Source organism: Nicotiana attenuata, unplaced genomic scaffold (assembly GCF_001879085.1).
Source record: "Nicotiana attenuata strain UT unplaced genomic scaffold, NIATTr2, whole genome shotgun sequence".
Taxonomy (NCBI): domain Eukaryota; kingdom Viridiplantae; phylum Streptophyta; class Magnoliopsida; order Solanales; family Solanaceae; genus Nicotiana; species Nicotiana attenuata.
Window position 1 is genome coordinate 1631637 of NW_017670241.1, and position 27130 is coordinate 1658766.

Sequence of the window (27130 nt, forward strand, 5' to 3'; positions counted from 1 at the left end):
TGATTTTTGCCCGATCCAAAATACTCCTACAAAATCACACAATAGATTTTTGTAGTTCATTTTAATTTTATAGTTTAATTGTTTGCATTTTAGTTGCATTTTTGCATATATTAAAAAGCGTAGAAAATACCCCAAAATATCAAAATTTCATGCATTGCATATTAGGTTGTGTGTTCGTATTTTAGGATTAATTGGTTGATTAATTGCTTTATTAAAATGAAAATCACAAAAATATTGTTCATTTTTAGCTCTTAATATTAGATGAGTAATGTTCTCTTCATTAGTTTAGAATTAATTAATTTTGTAAATATTACAAGTAGATAATTAGCTGGATTTTATAATTTAGACTAATTTAGGATTAAATTTAGGATTTAATTAATTTAATTGGAATTTTTAAAATTAAAGAAAAGAAAGAAAAAGAAAGAAAATAAAAAGAAAACGGCTGGTTTTTGATTTGGGCCACCCAAAGACCAAAATCAGTGGCCCAAATCCCCTTTTCTCCCCAAAAATCTGCCCACTCCAATCCCTACCATGTCCAACACCCTAACCCCCAAAACGACGCCGTTTTAGTAACGGTCATCTTGGCCGTTGATTTCATTTGATCAAACGGACGAGAACTGACCATCCCCCACCCATATATGTCCTAACCCCCCAAACCCTAGAGCCTACCCATTTCCCACCCCGTCTCTATACCTAGCAAACCCTAGCTGCCCTATTTTTCTCTCAACACACACAAACCCAAACCCTAGCCGCCGCCCGCCGGAAATCATTTCATGGCGGCGACTGGTCTCCAAACACTGTTGATACCCAATTTTCCCCAAAATATTTTTAAAATTGCATATATACCTTCAAAATCATGCATCAATGGCAATTGGTATTTTTCCATAATTTTCCTATATTTTATTAATTTACCCAGCATTTTATTTCCAATAAATAATTACAAAATAACATTACAAATAATTTCAAAAGTATTTCTTTATTTAATTTATTATTCATGGTCCTATTTAAACCTAATTATTTCATAATTAGCCAAACTGGCATTAGTTGACTATAATTGCAATAACTTTGCAATTATAGCCCAAGCATATGATTTTATACTATTTTTGACCAAAAATTAATCATTTGTATTTTAAAATATTAAATAATCATTTTTAATTATTTTCTATGCATAAAATTCATTTTGTACAATTATCAACTATATTTGTAAATTGTTTTATTTAATTTAATTGGGTATTTAACAAATAGCCAATTTTATTTTAATTTCAGCCTAATTAATTCAGACCCCAACCCAATTAGAACAGCCCAAACCCCAGGCCCAATCCATCAATCCTACTCGACCCTATCCCTAGTCCAATCTGGACCGTTGATCAATTCTAATCAACGGTCCAGATCCCCCTTTCCTAATTTAACCTAATAGACTACCCCCCCTCATTCTCTCATTCTCTCATCACTCTCCGCCGACACACCCTCCCATTCTCTCTCAAATTCTCTCAAGCTCCCTCTGCTAAACCATAGTTCCTCTCACCGGCTGTTGGCTCGCCAGTAACAATGGCGGTTCCACCACCACCCCTAGCCTCTATCTCCCCCCATACCGGATTATTGCTACCCTAAGGTCCTCAAGGCACCAAAGGCGGTTCAACTCACCCCCATGGTTTTTCATGTCATTCTCAGGCCAATCTTGGCCTGTCCGAGTAAGATCCTGCCATCTCCGGCTAGAACCTATGATTTTTGTGCCGATTCTCTCTCTTTAGGTTCTCTCTCTGAAACCCTGATTTTGACTCTTGATTTCTAAGATCTGTAACAAGATCTGAGTCTATTCGAGGTGTCTTTATTGTTTTCTTAAGGATTTCTCCGATTTCTTCTAAAACAACTCTTCGTCTTCAAACTAGGGTTTCTTAACCCCTTTTCAAAATGGCTTTTCCTTCTGATTGTAGTATTAATCTATGATTTTCACTATGTTTAAACGTTTATTTGAGTTTTCTCTTTTTATCTGAGTTATTATGTTGAAAACCTTAAGCTTCTTGGTTTTAATCCTAGATTCTGAGTCTGTTTTGTGATAACATGTTAGCTTAATCTGTATATGTGTTTGTTTCTCACGAGCCTTATGATTCTCTATGGTTTTACCCTATCTTGTTCATCAGTGCCTCTGACTTTTACTTCTTCCGCCTATGTCATGTTTATTCTATTAACTCATGCTATGCTTTACGTGAATCCCTAATTCCCTACTCAGCCTCTTAGGGTTCTGATTATTGCTTACTATGTGCTTGTTCTCGTAAAGTTGTGCTAAATCAGTGCTATTTGCTATTTTTGAATCTTTAAAGCTCTGTGACTGTTCCTTCACTGATTTCTTATGATATTATCTACTGATTTCAACCTCTAAGTATTTTCTTGCCTTGTTTTGTGGTTGACTATGCTATCAAATTAATTCTTAGCCATTTTTCTTAATTAGAATTTGTCGAACCTAGCCTCTATTACATGCTCTGTACTATGCTTATTTCCTTATATGTCATGTTCAGTCATACATGATTTCATTCCATATTTGTCACTGCTTATTACTGTTTAAGTTTTTTAATTTCTTAATTAAGGGAAGTACCCATGCTGATTTTGTTCTAATTGATACATATTGCTTTAATTACTGCTGAACTATGTTTCATGCCTTATTTGCTGCCTGTTCTTTAAACTATAAATACCCTGCTTTTCATTAACACAACACACGAGCGCATTTGTTCAAAAGCTCTCTTTCACACAAAAAACACTCTTCTGTTCTCTTTTCTCTGGTTACTTGCTATTGTTCTAAGTCAGCCGGCTGCAAGCCAAGGCTGATTAGTCTACTCTCTTGCTCCTCACTTTGTGTTTACTATCTCCTTTACTGGTATGTTCTAATTTCAATTCAAGTCCCAAAACAATATGCTTCTCCTATTACTTCAATTTATCATGTTTCTAATATGCTTCAATCTATGGTTTTGTTGCTCAACCTGCAATTAACATATTGATGTTTTATACGTCAATACCACACAAGAGGGGGGGGGGGTGATTTGTGTGGTACCTAATTTTTCGCTTAAACTGCTTCTGGAAGGACCTGGTTCTTCTATGTGTTCCAAATACTACTACTATTGCGGAATAATAAATATAGAAGTTAAAGAACACAGAGATTTTACGTGGAAAACACCCGGCTCAAAAGGTGAAAAAACCACGACCTACTACTCAGTAGGATTTTCCCCAACACTTCACTAACAATTTGGCATTCTCATATGCGTGAAATCGAAACTCCTCGAGCTCATCTAGTAGCAGCAACCTCTTCTCTCCAGCCAAATCCCCATCCATATTCAATTATTGCCCAATAATCCTTGTGCTCAAGCTCGACGGGCAAGTGACATGCCTTCCCATACACTAATCTATACGGAGAAGCACCTATGGGAGTTTTGTATGCTGTTCGGTACACCCACAATGCATCGTCTAACTTCCCAGCCCATTCTTTTCTATTTGCACTCACTGTTTTCTCAAGAATTTTCTTGACCTCTCGGTTTGAAACCTCCACTTGACCACTCGTCTGTGGGTGATAGGCAGTGGAGACCTTATGCTTGACCCCATACTTTGCAAGGACGTTGTTCAACAGTTTATTGCAGAAGTGCGTTCCTCCATCACTGATCAACACTCTGGGAGTTCCAAAACGGGTGAAGATGTGCTTCTTGACAAAGTTTACCACCACCTTTGCATCATTAGTTGGAAGGGCAATAGCTTCCACCCGCTTAGATACATAGTCAACTGCCACCAAGATGTACCTATGACCGTTAGAGTATGGAAACGGTCCCATGAAGTCAATTCCCCAAACATTGAAAAGCTCCACTACCAGAATGTTTTGCAGTGGCATTTCGTGCTTCTTCGTGATTGTTCCAGTTCTCTGGCACCTGTCACATATTTCAACAAAGGCGTGTGCATCCCTGAACAATTTTGCCCAATAGAAACCTGATTGCAGCACTTTCTGAGCGGTTCTGTCTCCACCGTGATGACCCCCGTATGGCGAGGAGTGACAGCTATGAAGTATGGAACTCATTTCTTCCTCAGGAACACACGTCCGCACCAACTGATCAGCACATAGCCTGTATAAGAATGGCTCATCCCACATGTAGAGCCTCATGTCATGCAAGAACCTTCTTCTATTGTCTGGTGTCAGTTCTGGTGGTGTCACCCCACTTGCAATAAAGTTCACATAGTCTGCATACCACGGAGCTGTGCTTGAGGTGATTGCCAATAACTGCTCATCAGGGAATGTTTCTTTGATTGCACCCCCTTCAGCCACATGGTTCCGATTTTCTAATCTGGATAAGTGATTTGCCACTTGATTTTCTGTTCCTTTACGATCCCGGATCTCCAAATTAAACTCTTGCAACAGTAGGACCCACTAAATCAGTCTCGGCTTGGCATCCTTTTTCTCAAATGGGTACCTGATGGCTGAATGATCTGTGTAGACGATGACTTTGGTCCCCACAAGATATGACCGGAACTTGTCAAACGCCCACACCACTGCAAGTAACTCTTTTTCAGTGACGGTATAGTTCATCTGAGCTAGATTCAGGGTTTTGCTCGCATAGTAGATGGAGTGAAAGATCTTGTTTCCCCATTGCCCCGAGATAGCTCCAATTGCCAAGTCGCTCGCGTCGCACATCAATTCAAATGGTTGCTCCCAATCCGGAGCAACTATGATCGGTGCAGTCACCAACCTGCCCTTCAGCTCCTCGAATGCCTTCAGACAGGCATCATCAAATTTAAAGGCAACACCCTTCTCAAGCAACCTGCACAAGGGAGAGGAAATTTTCGAGAAATCCTTAATAAAACGACGATAAAAACCTGCATGGCCCAAGAAACTGTGGATGCCTTTGACAGATATCGGTGGAGGCAATTTTTCAATTGCTTCCACCTTTGCCTTGTCCACCTGCAAACCATCTTTGGACACCTTGTGTCCCAAGACTATACCTTCACGTACCATGAAATGGCACTTTTCCCAGTTTAGCACCAAGTTAGTCTTTTCACACCGAGCAAGTACTTTATCGAGGTTCATTAAGCAGTTATCGAAAGAACATCCAAAAACAAAAAAATCATCCATGAATACTTCTACAAACCTCTCGACCATATCAGTGAAAATGTCCATCATACACCTTTGAAAAGTCGCAGGTGCATTACAAAGACCAAAGGGCATTCTCTTGAACGCATACGTGCCATAAGGACACGTAAAAGTGGTCTTCTCTTGGTCCTCTGGGGCTATAGAAATCTGATTATACCCAGAGTAACCATCCAAGAAGCAGTAGTACTCCTGGCCAGCTAATCTATCAAGCATTTGGTCGATAAAGGGGAGGGGAAAGTGGTCCTTCCGGGTGGCATTGTTCTATTTTCTATAGTCAATGCAAATTCTCCACCCGGTAACAGTTCTTGTAGGGATTAAATCATTATTTCATTAACTACCACAGTCATCCCCCCTTTCTTGGGTACACATTGGACGGGGCTTACCCATTTGCTGTCTGAGATAGAAAATACAATACCTGCGTCAAGCCACTTAATCACTTCTTTTCTTACCACCTCTTTCATGATTGGGTTAAGTCGTCATTGTTGCTCGACACTGGGCTTGTGTCCGTCCTCCATGAGGATTTTGTGCATGCAAAAGGCTAAACTAATGCCTGTTATGTCGGACATCATCCACCCAATTGCTCGCTTGTGCTCATGTAGCACTCTCAACAGCTTTTCTTCCTGCAATTTAGACAAGTCAGAGGAAACAATAACAGGTAAAGTGTCAGAGTCTCCAAAATAAGCATATTGCAGGTGAGATGGGAGAGGTTTAAGCTCCAATTTCAGGGCTTCCTCAATTGACGGCTTTGGAGGTGGTCCCTGTGGCCTGTTCAAAGGTTCAAAGGGGTGTGTCCCCTGCATGTATGCACAAGATGTATCAAGAATGTGCATCATCTCCTCGACCTCCTCATCATTCCCCAGGCTATCAAACAACATAAGTTCTTTCTCTAGAGAATCGTCTGGATATACACTTAGATCACGAATTTGCTCATCAACCTCAATAACTGATATCATGGACAGCTCCTCATAGTGACGGGGAAGTTGGATTGCTTTGTAGACATTGAAAACTGCTTCCTCCTCATCTACCCTCAAGATCATCTTTCCCTCTCTCACTTTGATAATTGCGTCACCAGTAGCCAGGAGAGGTCGCCCTAATATGATTGGGACCAGTTCATCAGCCTCATAATCGAGGATAATGAAATCAGCAGGGAAGATGAATTTCCCAATTTGCAGCAACACATCTTCAATAACCCCCTCAAGGTGTGCTATCGACCTGTCAGCCAGCTGCAACATCACAGTAGTTGGCCTCGGAGCTCCAAGACCCAATTGCCTGAACAACGATAGGGGCATCAGATTTATAGTTGCCCCCAAATCACAAAGAGCACGACCCACATCAATATTACCAATGCGCACAGGAATCGTGAAGCTGCCAGGATCCTTAAGCTTTTGAGGGAGCTTATTTTGGACCCTAGAAGTGCACTCCTCAGTAAGTGCAACTGTCTCAAATTCAGTTAATCTTCTCTTGTGAGCCACTATATCTTTTATGTACTTAGCATACTTTGGAATTTCACGGAGTACATCAACGAGTGGGATATTCAATTGAACCTGGCTCAACATGGAGAGAAATTTGCTGAACTTGCGATCATCGTTCTTTTTCTGCAATCTCTGGGGAAAAGGTGGTGGTGGCCTTAGGGCCTCCACTAGCTCTGGAATTTCAGCAGTCTTCTTTGGCTCATTTGTCACTTTAGGGATCAACTCCCCCTCAGGCACGGGCTTATCTTTCCTTTTCTTTGGCACTTCCTCAAGTTCCCTCCCGTTTCTAATTGTAACTGCATTCACTTGCGGATTCTTTTCTGTATCACTGGGGAGGGCTCCTGTAGGTCTAGTGTTTTGATTCGTTGCTAACTACCCCATCTGCCTCTCAAGATTTCTGAAGTCGGTCCTGAGTTGCTGATTGTCAATCAACAACTTCTTTAGTAAATCATTTGTGCTCTCTTCCATTTGTTGGGGTGCTCTCTGAGGCTGATTAAAACCCCCTTGGGATTTATACTGATTCTGATTCTGCTGATTTCCACCCCATGAGAAGTTGGGATGATTCCTCCAATTTGGATTGTAGGGATTCCCGTATTGTGCATGCTGGTTCGGTGGGCCTCTATTTTGCTGCACCACATAATAGATGGATTCTGGATTCGTGGGGCACATATCACTCATATGGCTGTCACCACACAGTTCGCAGCAAATAGTCATCTGTTGTACCTGTTGCATTGGCTGTGGCTGCTGCATTGTCATCCTCGTCATCTGATTGGACAGCCTTGCAATTTCGGCTCTCATTGCTGACACCTCGTCGAGCTCAAGTAACAGCTGATTTTTGCTTAGCTGCCTTTCGTGAGTCACCATCACCTTGCCAGTTATTATCATTAGCAGTGAAGGTATTCATCATGAGTTGGATTTCACTATACGGTTTGGCCATGCAACTACCCCCACAAGCTGAATCGAGATTCATCTTTGAAGCATCATCTAGCCCATCTACAAAAGTGTCACCCAATACCTCGTCCGTCTAGCAATGGTGAGGACAGTCTCTGAGCAACTTCTTGTACCTTTCCCATGCTTGACGAAGTGTCTCGCCAGCTCGTTATTCGAACCCAAGAATTTGACTCCTCGACATCTTTGTTTTCTTGGTGGGAAAAAACTTGATTAAGAACTTCCTTGCCAAATCATCCCACGTGCGGATTGAATTCGCTGGCTCCTTATTCAACCACTCCTTAGCTTCCCCGAGTAGAGAAAAGGGGAAAAGTATCAGCCTGACATAGTACTTGGAAACGTTCAGATAGTTGTAAGTATCCGTAATTTCCAGAAAATTCTGAATATGTCTCTGTGGGTCTTCATGAGGTAGACCCACAAATTGCCCTGTGGACTGGATCAACTGCACCATGTATTGTTTCAATTCAAAGTGCCCAGTTATATCAGGCTTCACGATAGCCTGAGTCATATTAGCCAGACTGGGCCTTGCGGCTTCAATCAGCTCGCGTTCCTCATTACCTGCCATCTCAATTGGCTGTGGTTGAACTACGATGTCCAACTCTCTTTCAATTCTGGTTCTAGCGTCCACCTCCCTCCTCAATCTGTGAAGTGTTTGTTCAATTTCGGGATCAAGAGGAAGGAGATTGTTTGTGCTTCTACTTCTTTGCATTCAACAGAAAATCTTGTATTAGCACAACCAATGTGAACTGAAAGTTAAAACTCGATTAAATAAATAATAAAAGCTCAAGTCAGTCAAGTAGCTAATTTCTAAATCCCCGGAAGCGGCGTCAAAAACTTGGTGCGACCAAAACCACCCACGCAAGTGCATGTGATCGTCAAGTAATAGAGTAGTGAGTAGAGTATCGTTCCCTCGAAAACTTGTGATCAACTATTGACTTATTCAAACCCAATTACTTTACTTATTCAAGAGATGTGTCACAGAATAAAGATGTACTTATTTTACTACCTAAATTATCAAGAAATAATCTAACTAAAGCACTTAACCAAACGAATAGCAGTTTCGAATAACACACAGTAGGAGAGGATATTCTAGGGTCACGGGCTAGTTAACAATCTTGTTGTGTTCTTAGCTTAAGATGACTAATCGATTTATCTGGGTTATTGATTGACGAGGTTTATATTACTCGTAAGAATCTGTCGACTTCTTACTCGCCTGCTCAAATTAACTCAATGCCTATATTTCTATGGAATTAAGATTAACAAGAACGCATTTACAATTCCTGTATTTTAACCAAGCAAGGCAAGTGGGTATATGTCTATCCCAATTGCGAATTCGTTCCCCGAGGCCCGGGTTCAAGAACCTGCTCTATTTAATTCTATATGCAACCTAGAATTCCCACTTTCGAGTTCAACTCTAGATTCGTAGATAGTGTTTCGCTGTTAGCTACTCAGCAAAGCAATTAATAACAGAATTAAATAAACAACCCAAGATGATAAACCAACTTTGTCAAATTAAACCTTCAAACAACAACATTCATGTTTTACCCATGACCCTAGAACAATGGGTTTTAGCCACTCATACTATTGTTCATCACAATTAGATTTAATTTCATCATAATTAGCAAAAACAAAGAGAAGAAAAGAAAAACTTGATGATCCAATTTCCTCCTTGCCTCTTGCCTCTCTATGTCTTGCTTTAGCCTATGAAAACCTTGATAAAACTCCCTTGGGCGAGCTTGACCTTATATAGGTTAAGTGAATTTTTCTCCAGATCTCCACTTTTGCCCCCAATGAACCATCGCCGGATTTTGGACTAGCGCAGCCGTGCATTTGGGCGCGCATCTGGCCGCGCTAGTTTGCTCAGTTTCTGTCTTGGACGCGCTAGTTTTAGCGCGGGCGCGCATATGGGCGCGCTAGCCCAGTTATGCAGTGGCCTTGATTTTTGCCTTGTCTTCAACCATACTCAGCTCCGAGGGGTCTTTGTTGCTCCAAAATGGTTCCAAATCACATTTTCTTGCATAATATAAGTTCCTTAACCTAAAATATATACAATTCACAATTAGAGCCCATATTTCATCAATTAATCATAATATGACCTTTGAATATAATCAAGCGGAAGCATAAATAATAGCTAAATCATCTAGATTTCGCCTATTATCAGAACGCCAGGAGTAGGAGATGGGGGAGTCAGTCTCCAAGTGATATTCGAGATGTTGCAGGCTCAGCAAATTGCCATCGCTCAACTCCAAAGTTAAAATAGAACCCCGAGCGTAGTTGAACATGAAAACAATCAACGTGCTGAGCCAACGCCAGAGAGATATCTTTGCCCGAGCATTAGCCGCTTCAGCATCGGCTCGACACGAAGACATAATGGCCCCAGCATCAGATCTGGCCTCAGCCAACTCAGCAGCGGATTTAGCTCTATGCTCCTCCTGAAGCTGCGCCACCAAGTCGGCCTTCTGATAAAACTGCGAAATTAAAGGTATTGGACCTCAAAATAAGCAAGTTCATAACAGGCCCTCAAAGGCTATATTACCTTCTTAACATACTCGGCCCGTCCTTGGCAAGCCTGGGTCAATTCAACTCGAAGATTACTGATCTATTCCTCTTTCTTAACATAGAGGGTTTTCAGATCGTCCCTTTCTTTCGAAATCTTTTTAAGCTCAGCCTCACATCGAGCAAGATCAGTTCGAGACTTGGAAAATGCCTTTTTGTGGAGCACCACAGCCTTCATAAAAAAGGAGGAAAGATGGATTCAGAATAGCAAAAACATAGGCGCAGGTGTAACAAACAGAAAACTCAATTGTTTGATGAGTCTACGAGCCTCATCAAAAGTGAAAGAAGCATCTGGGTTGGGGCCATCTTCAAGCCCTGCAAGGCATTCTCGAAAGATGTCATGTCCTTCATGGCTTGCTTCCATTTCAGAAGACCTCATATTCTGAGCGTCTCGGATTTGCCCCTCGGAGAACTCGGGGCCAGGAGGTGAATCATCTACATTGATTACCCCAAATGATACACTCGGGGCGTTATCTTTATTTTGAAGAGGCTCGGGACTGGGCCGTTCGGCCTCACCCTCCAAATGGCCTCCTAGGCAAGGTGCCTTTTTTCTGCATGATAGCTTGGCGACTTTATTTGAACTCCCCTCAGAGATTTCTTCGACTATGGAATGATCCACATCGATCTTCATCGGCTTTACGGACTTTGAAACACCGACATTTTTTCTTTCACGGGCTACCAACAGATAGTCGTCATCTTCTTCTTCCTCTTGATCCCGAAGGCATTAGGCCGTTTCTGGAGATAAGGCCGTCGTATCGACCTGGGACCTTCGAGCCACGCTCTTCTTAGGCATCGGGGGATTTGCAGGCGACTCTCTTTTTCTCTTTCATTCTTTAGAAGACTTCGGAACTTCTTCTTCATCATCCGGAGCCGGCCGCATAGCAACGACATCTCCAAGACCAATACAAAACCAAAGTAAATATACCATAAAGAGAAGTACAAGAAAGCAAGCAAGAGAGCTCACCATGGTTTTTGGCCTCCCATCGACCCTTGGCCAAATCTCACCAGTAACGTCCCGAATAAGAGGAAGTGGAAGCCACCTTTCGGACCCACCCTTCGAGGTCCGGGACCCCACCAGGAAACCAAGCAGTGGCTGCGCCATCGGAAAAGGGTTAGATCAAAGAGAAGGATAAAACTGAGAAGAAGAAATGAAAGCAGGGTACCTACTATGTACTTACGCTTCATGTTCCACTCCTCGGGGAACGACATCCAATCAGCAGGAATCAGGTTAGAGGTCCTGAATCGGAAAAACCGGCTCATCCACCCTCGGTCATTGTCCTCGTCGATGCTACAAAAGAGAGATTTCAGGGATCGGCGTTTCAATTTTATCAGGCCACCACGATAAAGTCGAGGACTGTACAGTCTGATCAGATGGTCGAGGGTAAAAGACATGCCCTCGCCATGGCTCGAAAAGAACCTGATCAGGAAAACGATTCGCCAAAATGAGGGGTAGATCTGACCAAGCGTCACTCGGTATCGTTGGCAAAAGTCAAGGATAACTGGATCTACGGGACCCTGAGCCAGAAATTCAGGACCCAACGTGAATGGGTAGGCATATACGCTCAAGTACCCCGCTTTATATGTAGTGATGTCCTCCTTGGAGGAAGGAATCACTACTTCCTTCTTCTCCCACTTGCAGTCTTCCCTTACTTGCGCGAGCTCGTCCTTGGTTATCAAACAAACATACCGAGACATGGGCTCACATCGGCCTGGTGTCGGCATAGCTGTCTCGATTTTGAAATCGAATGTTATTTCACACGCGGGGGGATGCACTCCTCAATACGAGGGGGCACCACCGGTTTGCCCTTGGTCGATCGAGAAAATAAAGAAGCTCTTTCTTTTTGGGGAACCAAATTAGAGGTTTTAGCCATCACAATACGGAAATTCAAGAAAAAGGAGAATGTTGAAAGGAAAATAGAAGAAAAGGAAGAATTCAGGGAAATTGAAAGTTTGCAAAGGTGTGAAGTTTATCTATTTATAGGGGTCTTGTAACCGTACTTTGGAAGCCAAAAGGCCGACCGTCAGCCACCTCCAATTAATGACTTTGGGAACCGCACAAAAAGTAACTTTGCAGTCACTTCAGCTGCTGATGTCATGAGATTAGCGTCAGGATCGAGGCGTCGAAGATTAATCCATTTTTATCAACCTATTTCGAGTTCGAGAAAGTGCTAGCTTGGCTACTGAGCCCACAGGCTACCCGATTTTGAGAAAATTCTCACTCGAGGACTGTATACAAAGCCTAAGGGCTAACCTTAATTCAAATTCGAAACCTTGCTCTCACTCAGTTCAAACACAAGCATCGGTGTCTCGAGCTCGCATGAAATCAACTTAAGCCTTGCTTGAGGGTTAACAAAAACCCTAAGGGGTAGTATATTGATCAATTAAAACCTAAGGGTATATTATGTTCTGAGTCCAGTGATCGAGCCAGTCGCCAAAGTTATGCCATTGAATTTTTTCGCAGATAAAAATGGAATGAAAAATTCAACACGAGCCAAAAGTAAGACAAAGATCCTTTTATATTTACAAGAAATGGTTACAAAATATAACTACAATATCCATGAAGGGTATTCACACAGGAACAAAGAAACAGAAAACAAAGGCCAACAACCTAATCTACTCTTAAGGCCGCGTCACCGAGAGCATCATCTTCGGGAACCTCCTCCCCGGGGACTCCACTTCTGATCTTTGAAAAATGTCTGTACGCCTGAAGAGATTTAGGGAAGAAAACCCTCGATGAATGTACCTATATTACCAGCAATAGGGATTGAGCATTCTGTTGAAATTTTGGGACATAATCCGCTAAAAAGGAGCAGCAAAAGAAAAGACCAGAAGATGTAGATTCACCTTCTATCACAAGAAAAATCAAAAGGGTTACAAGATATACAAGCAACGATCCAAGAATGTTCATCCTTGGGATGTTGCGCCGGTGTAGGATGCAAAAGTTAGTAGACGATAGTGCCACATCATTCCATGGAGAGAAAAAGGAATGAAGTGCTACACCAGGTTGAAGTTAAGAGAGATGAGCAGCAGTGAAAAGTTCGCGTATTTTCTAATGCGAGAAGGATTCAGCATCCTTCTCGCATTGTTTCAAATCGAAGCTTTGAGATAGAGAACCTTGGCATAACTGGTAAAATTGCTGCCATGTGACCTTGTGTTCACAGGTTCAAACCATGAAATAGACGATTAAAGAAGGAAGCAAAGAAGGGAAAAGATCAAAAGTAGATAAAGATGAGTAAAGTACAGTTCTTAGTTTAACGGAATAGCCTCCTATTTATAGGAAGGCGGTGACGGATCGGCGGCGCTAGTGGCCAACCAACACTGACACGCATTTGATGTTTTGGGGAACAGCGCCGACGTGACATCTCGGGTCATTTCAAGCGCCTACATCACAAGCGTGACATCATCATGAGAAGCTCGGGGAGGTCAAGATGCAAATCGTTTCTTATTATCTTATTCTATGAAACGCGGGGACTATCTGTATACGGTCCAGATCGAGTACCTTCGATCTATATACTTGAGAGGCCGTCCGTTGTCCGAGTCTGGGTAAGGCCATGTTCGAGCTCAAGGAACCGGACCCAAGTTTGAAGGCGAAACATGATGCATACTGAGGTCGGGCATGTTTTACCCTGAAATAGTACCGTTATGGATTTGTACCAGAACGTGCTAGATTCCTGCCACGTCCCCAAAATCATGGCGCAAATTATGGAGTAGGATCGTACAATTCCACACTAGACGGTTAGATGGCTGTAATAAGAATATTCCCTACTGTAAATGGAAATATTCCTTATTTAGGGTTCCCCCATTATATAAAGGGGACCCCAATCATTTGTAAGACCATCTTTTACTGAGCAAAGAATATACTCTCTACCTTTTTGCCTGCTGTTCATCAGAATTGTCCCTTAGCTTGGTTATTCTTACTTTGATTTTCTTACCTCATTGTTCTTACTGCCTTAAGCCACCTCGAGGTCACCGTCTCGAGGTCACTGTCTTGAGGTCACTGCTGATAACTAACATTGGTTTGATTCACTTCGATCATTCATTTTTACTTCGTATTTCTTGATTATTAATTGGTATTGAATTAAATCACATATCTTCAAAACCATAAATCAAGTTTAATTGTTACTCGTATTTTTCGAGGTAAACAACATCCAAAAGAATTACGAGCCTCATTTAGAAGCCAAACGGGGAACACGTGAATAAGATCAGAAGGGACAAAAATGAAAGAAAGAAGCTAGGGGCGTCATACAAACCCGAAAAACCAAACTAAAACGAAAATCAAATCAAACCTGAAAAAAATGGATACCTTTTTCGATTTGGTTTGGTTTTTAATTTTGATTTTGAATTTTAAAACCCGATCAAATTTAATTTGGGTTTTCCTTTTGATTTAATCAAAAAATAACCGAAAAAATCGAACCAAACCGACTATAGAAGTAGCTATTTAAAATTCATTATTACACCTATAAACATGTATATTTTTATACAAAGTTTCTAAAATTTTATGGTACATGTTAATCGTTTGCACTTTTAGTCTAGTTCTTTTGCTATTATAATAATCTAGTTCTTTGTCTTTACATTCTAGTTTGATTGGTAGTTTTCTTTTGCTAAGTACAAGAATCTATTTTGTATTAAAAATAATTTATTTTTAATTGAGTCCTTAAATTATTCATCACTATTTGATTCAATTATTATCAATATATCTTGGTAAATAATAGATTTCTCAAAGTGCATTTGGTTTGATAATGTTACGTTGAATATGTAATCGCCGGACAATGTATTTGGTAATGTATATCTCATTTTTAAGAAAAAACCGATAAATAACCGAAAATACTGAAAAATTGATTTGATAAAAATGGACTTAATTGGTTCATTTGGTTTCAATATTTGAAAAATTGACTTACTTGGTTTGGTTTGTTTTTAAGGAAAAATCGATCCAAACCGAACCATAAATACCCCTACTAAACTTATTTGAAAAACAAAGAGGGCTTAGTTGTCAGCTCGGAAACGACTCCCTCCTTCCAAATTTACCTGTCCACTATTGACTTGGCACACCCCTTAAAAAATAATAAATAACATGATAAATTTACTTTATTAACCCTATTTATTATATGTAAAAAATAAATTAGAAATAAATAGTACTTAATTCCTAAATTGGACAAGTAAAAATAAACCTTAATTTTTAATATAATAAACAAGTAAACTTAGATGGAAAGAGTGGACAACTAAATTGACGACCTTTCTTCTTTAATGTGCAGGCAAGCTACTCCGGTTGTTTATACAAGTGCCACAAGATTCAATTCTTCTTCCTATTCCTATATCACATCAATATGACTAAAAGTCTTTGATTACGACCAACTATGCCTTGTAAAAAGGACTAAGCGGTCGTTGCAAATATATTCCGGTTAACAAGTCCAAAGTCGAATCGCACAGGGAATTAACTTATTAAGAACAACTACTAGACTCGCACAAATTCACACAATCAATCTTCAGAAATATTTAAATAACAAATTGGATGTTTACTAAATAAATATCACGTAAATGAAAATGGAGTAATTGATAACTAACTATGAACAGGTTGTAGACAAGAATTGGAATGATCTAAGGTTATGATTTCCCCTATTGTCGAAATCCTTTTCCGCTACGTTTTCTGTAAATTTTCCCAAGTTTTCTCTACCGATTATGAGCTATCTGAGTGTCGTAATTATCTCCCGAGTAACTACCACAATACTAGACATATTCTTCCAAATTACGCTAGCTGGCACTAAGTACGGCTCACTTAGATCGCACCAAGGTTTTGTTATTCCTAATCCCACATTTAATCCCTCTGTATTGATCCCTCATATACGTTATGAGTGATTAAGGCTGGCAGGTGGGCCAATTACGCCCGGGCCTGCGAGCCCATATGGGTAGTGGGCCTAAACGGGCCTAACCATTTAAGCCCGGGACCAGGGGTTGGGCCTGCTAAGTGTGCCAGTTCCTTGAAGAAGCCCGTGAGAACCGGACCATTTGGGCCCGGGACCGGTTGCTAAGTGGGCCGGTTGAACCGGTCCTAAACGGGCTCAAACGGGCCCAACGACTATTTTATAAAAAAAAAAATTCCAAAATTTTTTTAGCTGTTGCAATATTTAAAAAATGGCCGTTGGCCTGCAAAAATAGCCATTAACCCCCTCCCCCCCCCCCCAACTTTGTTTTAACCCCAAACTTTTTATATTACACTTTTTCCCTATTTTCAACTATAAATACCCCCTCATTCTTTCATTTTTCTCACAAAATCATCAATTTCTCTCAATCTCTCTCTAATTTTCTTCTATAATTTGTTACTTTATTGTTGCAATTTGTGTGAAAAATTGTGAAGTTGGTGAATTGAAGTATTCAACTCTTCAACGATAATTAATTTTCAACAAGTTGTTCGTCAATTCGGTAAAATCGTTCCAACTCTTAAGTTTTAATATTACAGTTTTGTTTTGTTTTATTTACTATTGTATTGTTTGATTAATTAAGATGGATTTTTCGTTAAAAAAAATGTTTAGTAAAAATAAGGAAAAATCCAAGAGTGGTGAATCTAGTGGCCAATCTATTCCTCCTCCAATTCCCCGGGCTCCCCTATCCAAACCCAATACCCGCCCTCCATCTGCTCCTATTCTTGATAGTGATAATACTTTATTACAATTTTCTGAGAGTCAATATGTGCATAATGTTGGAGGTGGTGAACACTTAGATCATGAATATATGTATGCTCTTTACGGTAATCCAACTATTGATGAAGATAATGTGCAGGAAATAGATTTGGATGAAACGCAACCGGATGACGATACATCCACTAGTCATGTTGCTGAAGTTAACCCAACTAATCCAAATGATGTCCCGTCTGACCCCCCTATTACTACCCCTACTTTTTCCAGACAACATTCTAAACGGGCCGAAACATCTCTTGTTTGGCCATTTTTTATTCAAATAAGAGAATGAAATAAAGCTAAGTGTAAAACTTGTGGCAAAGAGTTAGCTTTTAACTATGTTACTCGGGGGGGGGGGGGGGGGAGTTTGAGGAGAAACATACTGCTACACCCTCAAGATAAAGTTAAATATCTTCATATGAAAGCTTCGGCCGAGGGGACAAGTTTACCCAATTTCCCAAACCCGGTCGTGATGGCGCCTCTCGTGAAGACAATGCCAGCCAACAGAACAACAACGCCTCTTTTAACAGTTACTTAGCATGAATAAGTCTGAATCATAGATAATGAAATCATATTGCGGAATAAACGTGATAAAACAGGGACCCCATCCCGACTCAGCCCGAAATCGGGGTGTCACAAGTCAGGAGCGTCTAGAAGGATTTTTCATTCAACTACAAAGCCTGTAATACATAGAATAAAATTTGGAATCAAAAGGAAGAAATCCGGTGCCGCGAACGCTAGCGGTCACCTTGCTCAGCTACAATAGCAAAATGCTCAACCAGCTCAAACCCGCTACCGGGAAAACCAATACCTGTATCTGCACGCGAGGTGCAGGGAGTAAAGTGAGTACTCCAACTCAGTGAGTAATAGAGGTAAATAATAACTGAGCAGCAAGAAACCACGTAAAGCAAGCCATAATGCTACATAGAACAGTGTAACCCTTTGAGAAAACAATGAAACCGTATAATCTTTAGAAATATCAGGGCTCAGTTTAAAAACCTCTTTCGAAAATATCTTTTTCCAACAATTAAGCAAATGAATGCGAAACAGATAGTGCAAGACAGCACATAAGTCAGCCCCTCGGGCACAGCAATCCATTAACCAATAACACCAGGGTATCAGGTAAACAGTGCAAGAAATAGCATGGAAGCCAATGAAATGCGAGTGCTGGAATGTCATGACAGATAATACAAATAGGAACAAATGCATGAGTGCAATGCAATGCATATGACGGTACACTTCGATACCCACTGCGGCGTGCAGCCCGAGCCACCATATATTTAACGTCGACGGCGCTCACTGGGGGTGTGTACAGACTCCGGAGGGGCTCCTACAGCCCAAGCGCAAATAATCAAGCCATCTCGTGGCACCAACCAGGCCCTCGGCCTCAATATCAATACAATACCGCTGCGGCGCGCAGCCCGATCCATGCTCAGTCCAGAAATGCACATATGCCACTTGGGCAATATCAAAATAATGGTTCTCAGCTCAAAACGTCAATAAAATATTGTTTAAATTTTCAAATCTTAGAAAAATGGCTGACTTTGCAAAACAGTATTAAAACCCTGGACCGAGATCAAATAATATGCAAAGTAATGCGAAAACAGTGATATCAATCCCTGAAGGATTCACATAGTTGGCACGAAGCCCAAACATGGCAATCAGTCCACATTATGATGATAACAAGTAGTTTCAGTCAAATAAGTAGTAATTTCATCAATCGGGACGGACCAAGTCACAATCCCCAACGGTGCTCTACCCCACGCTCGCTATCCGATGTGCAAGTCACCTCAATACAGCACTATGATGTGAAATTCCGGGGTTTCAAACCCTCAGACTATCATTTACAATCATTACTCACCTCGAACCGGTGAAATCTCTAGCTTGCGACGCCTTTGCCCCTCAAATCGGCCTCCACACACGTCGAATCTATCCAACATCAGAGCGAATACATCACAATATGCCAAGGGAACAATACCCAATCGAAAACAATCGAAAAATAGCAAAAATCTCAATACTAGCAAAACCCGAGCCCTAGGCCCATTTCTCGAAAATTGTGAAATTCACATCACCGGATTCCTCGTCTCGCAACGAGTCCATACATATCAAATTTACCAAAATCGGAGTCCATGTGACCCTTCAAATTCCATTTTTAAAATTACCAATTCTCAAGCCCTAGCTTTACCCCCTTTTGATGAATTTCAACCAATTTCATGATAAATCTATCATAATTTCATATATTTAGGCCAAGGAACTTACCTCCAATCACACCTAGTCGAAATCCCCATACAATTCCATCCAATAGCTCTCAAGCTCGCTTAAAAATGGTGGAAATAACATAAGCTTCGCGGAACAGAATGAATGTAAAAACCCTTCTGCCCAGCTATAATTTCCTTCTATGCGAACGCGACAGGGGCTCCGCGATCGCGATGCTTCGCTTTCGAAACCTACGCGAACGCGGCTCACGTAGTGCGAACGCGTAGAATAAAAACATGCTGACCCCAGAATCCTCTTATGCGAACGCGGGATGTACCACGTGAACGCTAAGCTTCACCTTCCAGTGCTATGCGAACGCGACTCAAAGGCTGCGATCGCGAAGGCCAATTTCCCCTCTGCAATAACTGCTGAAACCTGCAACTTTTAAGAGCCAAACTTGGTCCGATTGACCATCCGAAATCATCCCGAGGCCCCCAGGACCTCAACCAAAAGCACCAACACATCCTAAAACATCATTCAAACTTGTTCCAATCATCAAAACACATCAAACAATGCTAACACCATCAAATCACATCGGATTCAAGCCTAAGTTCTTCGAAAACTTCCGAAACACGCATTCGATCAAAAACCCGACCAAACAACGTCCGAATGACCTGAAATTTTGCACACATATCCAAAATTACCTAACGAAGCTACAGCAACTCTCGGAATTCCATTCCGACCCTCGTATCAAAATCTCACCCCTCAACCGGAATTCGCCAAAATACTAACTTCGCCAATTCAAGCCTAATTCTACACCGACCTCCAAAATCAATTCTGATCACACTCCTAAGTCACAAATCATCCCGTGAAGCTAACCGAATTACCGGAAATCACATCCGAGCCCTCTAACTCAATAGTCAACATTCGGTTGACTTTTCCAACTTAAGCCTTCCTTAAAGAGACTAAGTGTCTCATTTCTTATCAGAACCAATCCAAATCAATTCTAACACACCACATACCGATAACGAAACATGAAGAAGCATAAAATGGGGGAAAGAGCGGTAACACATGAGACGACGGGTCGGGTCGTCACAGGGTCAAATCAATTTCAACCGGGAATTAATATTGTTACCGGTGGTATTTTATATTATGATCCAAGAAAAGATAGGGAAGAATTGGCAAAAATGGTTACTGTTATGTGCTTACCCTACAGTTTTCCTTCTAACCATCACTTTGTGCATTATATTAGAAAAGTTTTTAATCCTACTTATAAAGGATGGCCTCGCACAACCGTAAAGAGCGATATTTATAAATATAAACATGAATATGAACAATATTTGCGCTATTTATTTACTCATATTAATTGTCGTGTTGCTATTACTACTGATATTGGTAGAAGTGGTAATGACTGTGATTATCTTACTCTTACCAGTCATTGGATTGATAAGGATTGGATAATGCAAAAGTGCATTATTGCTTATAGAATAATTAATTCATGTCACACAGGGCAATTTATTTCTAGCACGGTTACGGATATTTGTAGATATTTTTTCATTAGTGATAAAATAATGTAAATTTCAATGGATAATGCTACTAGTAACACTAATGTTGTAGCCTTGCTTACCACTACACTAAATCCTGCATTTAATAACATTGTTCATGTTAGATGTATTTGTCATATTTACCATTTAATTGTGGGTGATGGTATGAGAATTTTAAATGTTGAAATTGAAAAGGTTAAAATGGCTCTTCACTGGCTTTTTCATTCAAACCGTAGAAGTAGACTTAGAGAATATTTTAAAAGATGCGATGAATCTGGCCCAAGAGAAAGAAAGGTTCCTAAACCTTGTCCAACTAGATGGAATTATATGTATGAAAGTTTAGTTGTTGTATATGAATATTGAAACCCCATTAACTCAACGTTTAATGCTCATGTAAGTGATGATGATGAGCACCTTACAAATGCGGATTGGGCTAATGTTAAAATGCTTGTAGATTTTTTAGAAAAATTTCATATTGCTACAAATGAATTTTCTGGGCAATATTATCCTACTATTTCTAACTATTTAGTTTATCTTGTAGAACTTGCAAATTTGTTTGCTTATTTTTCAGAGGGTGGGGAAATTTATGAACAAGCTATTGATTCTATGAGAAAGAAATTTAAAAAATATTTTTTCCCTATTCCCCCTATTTGTGGTGTTGCTGCCTTGTTAAATCCTACTATGAAATTAGGAGGTCCTCTATATTGGTATCAATCTATTTATAATGGTTTAGCACTTGAAGATGAGGAGTTGTCTACACTTTCGGACGCACAAGCCTCAATTAAAATAAATGCTCAAACTATTTATAGTGCTTATCAAATTGCAATAGATAATGCCAGACCAAATGTTCTAACTCCTTCTTCTTCTTGTTCTCAATCATCTAAAAGAACTGCGGGAGTAAGAGCACTTACTGCTTGGGCCGGGTTTAGGGGTTCTCAAGGTTCTAGCACTAGTGATTGTTCACAACTAAATGAGTTTGAAGTTTATTTGTCACAGGGAATTGAGGAAGTGAATCCCGATGGCTCATTTAATCTTTTGGAATGGTGGAAGGACAAAGAAAAATACTTTCCGATTCTTTCAAGGACGGCCCGAGATATTTTAACTATTCAAGCTTCAACAGTGTCATCGGAGAGCGCTTTCAGTCAAGCAAGACTTCAACTCGGTGATTATAGGGCGTCTATGAGGGAGAGCTTGGAAAATCAGTACTTTTCAGAGATTGGATCCGTTCGAAATGAAGAAATTTTTGACTTGCTGAAACACAACCAGAGGTAGACGAAGCTTACGAAGAAATGCTAGTTGAACTTGCAGAGGATGCAGCTTCACCCGGAAGCGGTGATGAACAAGCTTCTTTTCCGCCACCACCAACGGAAATTTATCCGAACCTTGAAGGATTTATGAAATTTGTAAGAGATATCATCTAAAATTAATATGTAACTTGTATTTTGGCACATCTTGATTAGTTTCTTTTTTTTCTCAATGGTGGTATTAGCACCTTGTTGTGCTCATTCCATGGGGGGAAGAAGACTAATAAAGATATTGCCATGTTTTGTCAATGCTATAATAAAATTATAATGCATTGCTTTGAATATCTCTTTACAATATTTTTGTGTTTAAATTTGAATTCACCATTCTATAATATAGTTTTTACAAGGAATTGCCTTAGATAACATTTTTTTTAAAAAGAATTTGAACCATAGGGCCCACTTAGGCCCACAAACGCCCACATATGCTCGGGACCGGCCCACTTAGCCCGGGACTATTAGTTCGTGGTCCCGGTCCCGGTCCAGTTTCTACCAATAGCCCACGAAGCCCGGGACCATTTAAGCCCGGCCCACGAAGCCCGAGCCCACTTAGGACCGGCCCACGAGGCCCATTTAGGCCCGGAGCCGGCCCACCTCCCAGCGTTAGGAGTGATGTTGTTCAACAACTACCTAAATATGCACTCTCTTCCGAGTAATACACACTAAATAGGCACAGTTGATTGAGAGCTCTTCAACCAACCACAATATAAACGTAGTTGAACAAATAAAAAAAACTACAATAAATCTATATTAACGTAACAGGAAATCATCCCCCAATAGGTTCGATAAAAACCCTAGATTAGTAGTTTAGCTACTCATACTCATTGTAACAATATCCCAAGTATTTTGCATAAATAAATTACAAAGTAATGATGAAGGAATGTAGAAATCGATGATTCTATCTCCAAAGGGTGTTCCTCGAGCTATCCTTGCCTTCGGTCGCCAAAACTCCTCCAAAATCGCTGTTTAATGTCTATTTATATGTGTAGCGAAAGACCTACACGACATAGGCCAAGTCCTATTCAGACTAGGAGACGAAATAAGCCTTCAAAATACGGAGTACGCGCGCCTCAGACATGCCTCGCGAGGCTCCACACGAGATGAACCTCGCCTAACAGTGTTCGGCGCCAGCTCCCATGTGAGCTCGAGCTTGCCTCATCATTCGCGACGCGTGCTCCTACGCGAGCTCAGAGGCTCGCCTCGCCAGCTTCCACGCGAGAACAAAGGGTCGCCTCGCGAGCTTCTTCATCTTTTCACTGCTGAATTCATTCTTTCTTCTTTCAACAGTTTTTGAGCAAACTTTATTCTTTACATCTTCCTTTTGCTCTAATTTCATCTCCAATTCACCTACACATATAATAGACTCCATTACTCGCAAATAAAGTGTCACGACCCAATTTCCAAACCCGGTCGTGATGGCGCCTCTCGTGAAGACAAGGCCAACCCACAGAACAACAACGCCTCTTTCAAACCTTTTCTTTTTAAAACATAAATGATTAGATAATTACAACTTAATGACAATAACAAACGATATATATACGACCCAACACAGCCCGACCGGGGTGTCACAAGTCACGAGCATCTAGGGAAGTCTGAACACGGCCGCAGGGTCAATAATATACAGAATAAAGATTAGAATCAAAAGACGAAGTCCGGTGCCGCGAACGCCGGCGGTCACCTTGCTCAGCTACGATAGCAAATCCTCAACCAGCTCAAACCCGCTACCGGGTAACCAATACCTGCATCTGCACGCGAGGTGCAGGGAGTAAAGTGAGTACTCCAACTCAGTGAGTAATAAAGGTAAATATAATAACTGAGCAGCAAGAAATCACGAAAGGCACTCCATCATGCTATATAGAACAGTGCAACCCTTTGAGAAAACAGTAAAACCGTGAAATCCTTTACAACATCTATCTGGGCTCAGTTACAAACCTCTTTTGAAAATATCTTTTTCAACAGTTAAGCAAATGAATGCGAAACAGATAATGCAAGTCAGCACGTAAGTCAGCCCCTCGGGCACAGCACTCCATTAACAAATAACACCAGGGTATCTGGTAAACAGTACAAGAAGTAGCATTGATGCCAGTGAAATGAGAGTGCTGAATGTCATGACACGTAATACAAACAGGAACCAATGCATGAGTGCAATGCAATGCATATGACCGGTAAACTCAGGTACCCACTGCGGCGTGCAGTCCGAGCCAACCATATACAAATACCGGTACACTCAGGTACCCACTGCGGCGTGCAGTCCGAGCCAACCATATACAAATACCGGTACACTCAAGTACCCACTGCAGCGTGCAGTCCGAGCCAACCATATATATATATTACGTCGACGGCGCACACTGGGGGTGTGTACAGACTCTGGAGGGGCTCCTACAGCCCAAGCGCAATAATCAAGCCATCTCGTGGCATCAATCAGGCCCTCGGCCTCAATATCAGTACAGTACCGCTGCGGCGCGCAGCCCGAGCTAACCATATGTCCAAAAATAATTATAACACTGCTGCGGCGCGCAGCCCGATCCATGCTCAGTCCAGAAATGCACATAAGCCACTTAGGCAGTATTAAAATAACAGTTCTCAGCTCAAAACGTCAATAAATGTTGTTTAAGTCCACAAATCTTAAAAAAAAATGGTTGAGTTTGCAAATTGGTATTAAAACCCTGGACCGAGATCAAATAGTATGCAAAAATGATGCAAAAACAGTGATATCAATCCCTGAAGGATTCACATAGTTGGCACGAAGCCCAAACATGGCAATCAGCCCAAATAGCAGTGATAACAAATAATTTCCAGTCAAATACGTAGTAATTTCATCAATCGGGACGGACCAAGTCACAATCCCCAACGGTGTTCTACCCCACGCTCGTATCCGGCGTGCAAGTCACCTCAATATAGCACTATGATGTGCAAATCCGGGGTTTCAAACCCTCAAGATATCATTTACAAGTATTACTCACCTTGAACCGGCGAAATCTCTAGCCTGCGACGCCTTTGCCCCTCCAATCGGCCTCCACGTGCGTCGAATCTAACCAAAATCAGAGCGAATACATCACACTATGCCAAGGGAACAATACCCAATTGAAAATAATCAAAATATAGCAAAAATCTCGAAACTAGTAAAACCCGAGCCCCGGGCCCACTTCTCAAAAAATTACAAAACTCACATTACCGGATTCCTCGTCTCGCCACGAGTTCATACATACCAAGAACTCCCAAATCCGAGCTCAAATGGCCTAACAAATCCCAATTTAAAATATCAAAAACTCAAGCCCTAGCTTTACCCCTTTTTGAAGAATTTCAACCAATTTCCATATTAAATCTATCAAAGTTCCATGTATTTAGGCCAAGGGATTTACCTCCAATCACACCTAGTCGAAATCTCCCTTCAATTCCGTCCAATAGCTCCCAAGCTCGCTTAAAATGGTGGAAATAACATAACCCTCGCGGAACAAAATGAATATAAAACTCCTACTGGCTTCAGAGGTTTCCGCTTCTGCGGTCCCCACGCCCGCTTCCGCGCAACCGTTTCTGCGGTTTTTGTCCGCTTATGCGGAATTTCATTAAAACTCAAGGGCCGCTTCTGCGACATAAATTTCCGCTTCTGCAGAAGCTCACCTCCTGGCCAAACCCGCTTCTGCGACCGCCTGTCCGCTTCTGCGGACTCGCTTAAGCGAAAAGTGTTCCGCTTCTGCGGAACTGCCCAACTCCACTCCAGACCGCTTTTGCGACCAAGATTACGCTTCTACGGAACCGCTTATGCGGTCCATTTCCGCAGAAGTGAACATACCAGATACCAGCAAAATCTACCATTTCCTCAACTTGAATTTCATCCCGATAGCCATCCGAAATCACCCCGAGGCCCCCGGGACCTCAACCAAAAGCACCAACAAGTCTTAAAACATCATACGAACTTGCTCCAATCATCAAAACACGCCTAACAACACTAAAATGATCAATTCACATCGGATTCAAGCCTAAGTTCTTCAAGAATTTCCGAAATGCACTTTCGATCAAAAACCCAACCAAGCGACGTCCGACTGACCTGAAAATTTGCAGACATATCCAAAATCACCTAACAAAGCTACTGCAACTCTCGGAATTCCATTCCGACCCTCGGATCAAGATCTCACATATCAACCGGATTTCGCCAAAATGCTAACTTCGCCAATTCAAGCCTAATTCTACACCGGACCTCCAAAACCAATTCAGATCACGCTCCCAAGTCACAAATTATCTCCCGAAGCTAACCGGATCATCGGAGATCACATCCGAACCTTCGAACTCATAAGTCAACGTCCGGTTGACTTTTCCAATTTAAGCCTTCCTTAAAGAGACTAAGTGTCTCATTTCCTATCCAAACCAATTCAATTCAACTCTAACTCACTCGTTGCTGATAATGAAACATGAAGAAGCAATAAATGAGGAAAACAGGGCGGTAATACCTGATACGACGGGTCGGGTCGTTACATCATCCCCAACTTAAGCAAACGCTCGTCCTCGAGCGTATCCAGAGTTGTTCTAAAAGCTAACCAACAGCTGAATAACTTTACCAAGCATATACCCGGGGTGATCCCTCGTCACCCTATCTCGCATAGGTCCGATAACACAATATAGCTGAAATTTCACAGTCCATCTAAGCCATAAACCGTAGAATCACATTGCACTTTCCGAAATCATACACAAGATCAGGACCTCACATCTATACTCAGAATAGGCCCAAACCAACTGTAATAACTCATACCTGCAACCTCGGTGAAATCATATGATGTACTACATAACCCAAACACTCGAAACGATAACTTCTATTCACAGTAGTTGCCCATAACAACCAAATACCGGCAGAAAACCTCTCATTAGCTAAAACCTTATTCCCACAGTTTCCTATACTGCCAACGATAAATGAAACACGCTATAAACCGTAATCATTTCTCATATCAACCATTCATGAAACCGTTTCCCTTTTGACTAATACCACAACAGATTTCCGGGCCAAACCTCGATATTATCCTTCTTACAAGCTAAAATCAAATCTGTTCGTATTCATTAATGACTCCAACGATCACCTCGAATCCAACACATCACTATAGTGCTACGACACCTTAATACAGGCCTACGCCACGACTTGCATAATACACGCACCAACAAGAAACGGTCTGAACATACTCAAATCATGACAATTGACTCAAACGAAAGAGCTGTACCTCAAGCTCATCAGTACCATCACAACACAAGGCTGAGACCCCGTCTCACATCATAGAAATAGAATGCCTGAATCTGCCTCGAAGGGTCATAACTCCACCTAGCCTCGCTACGA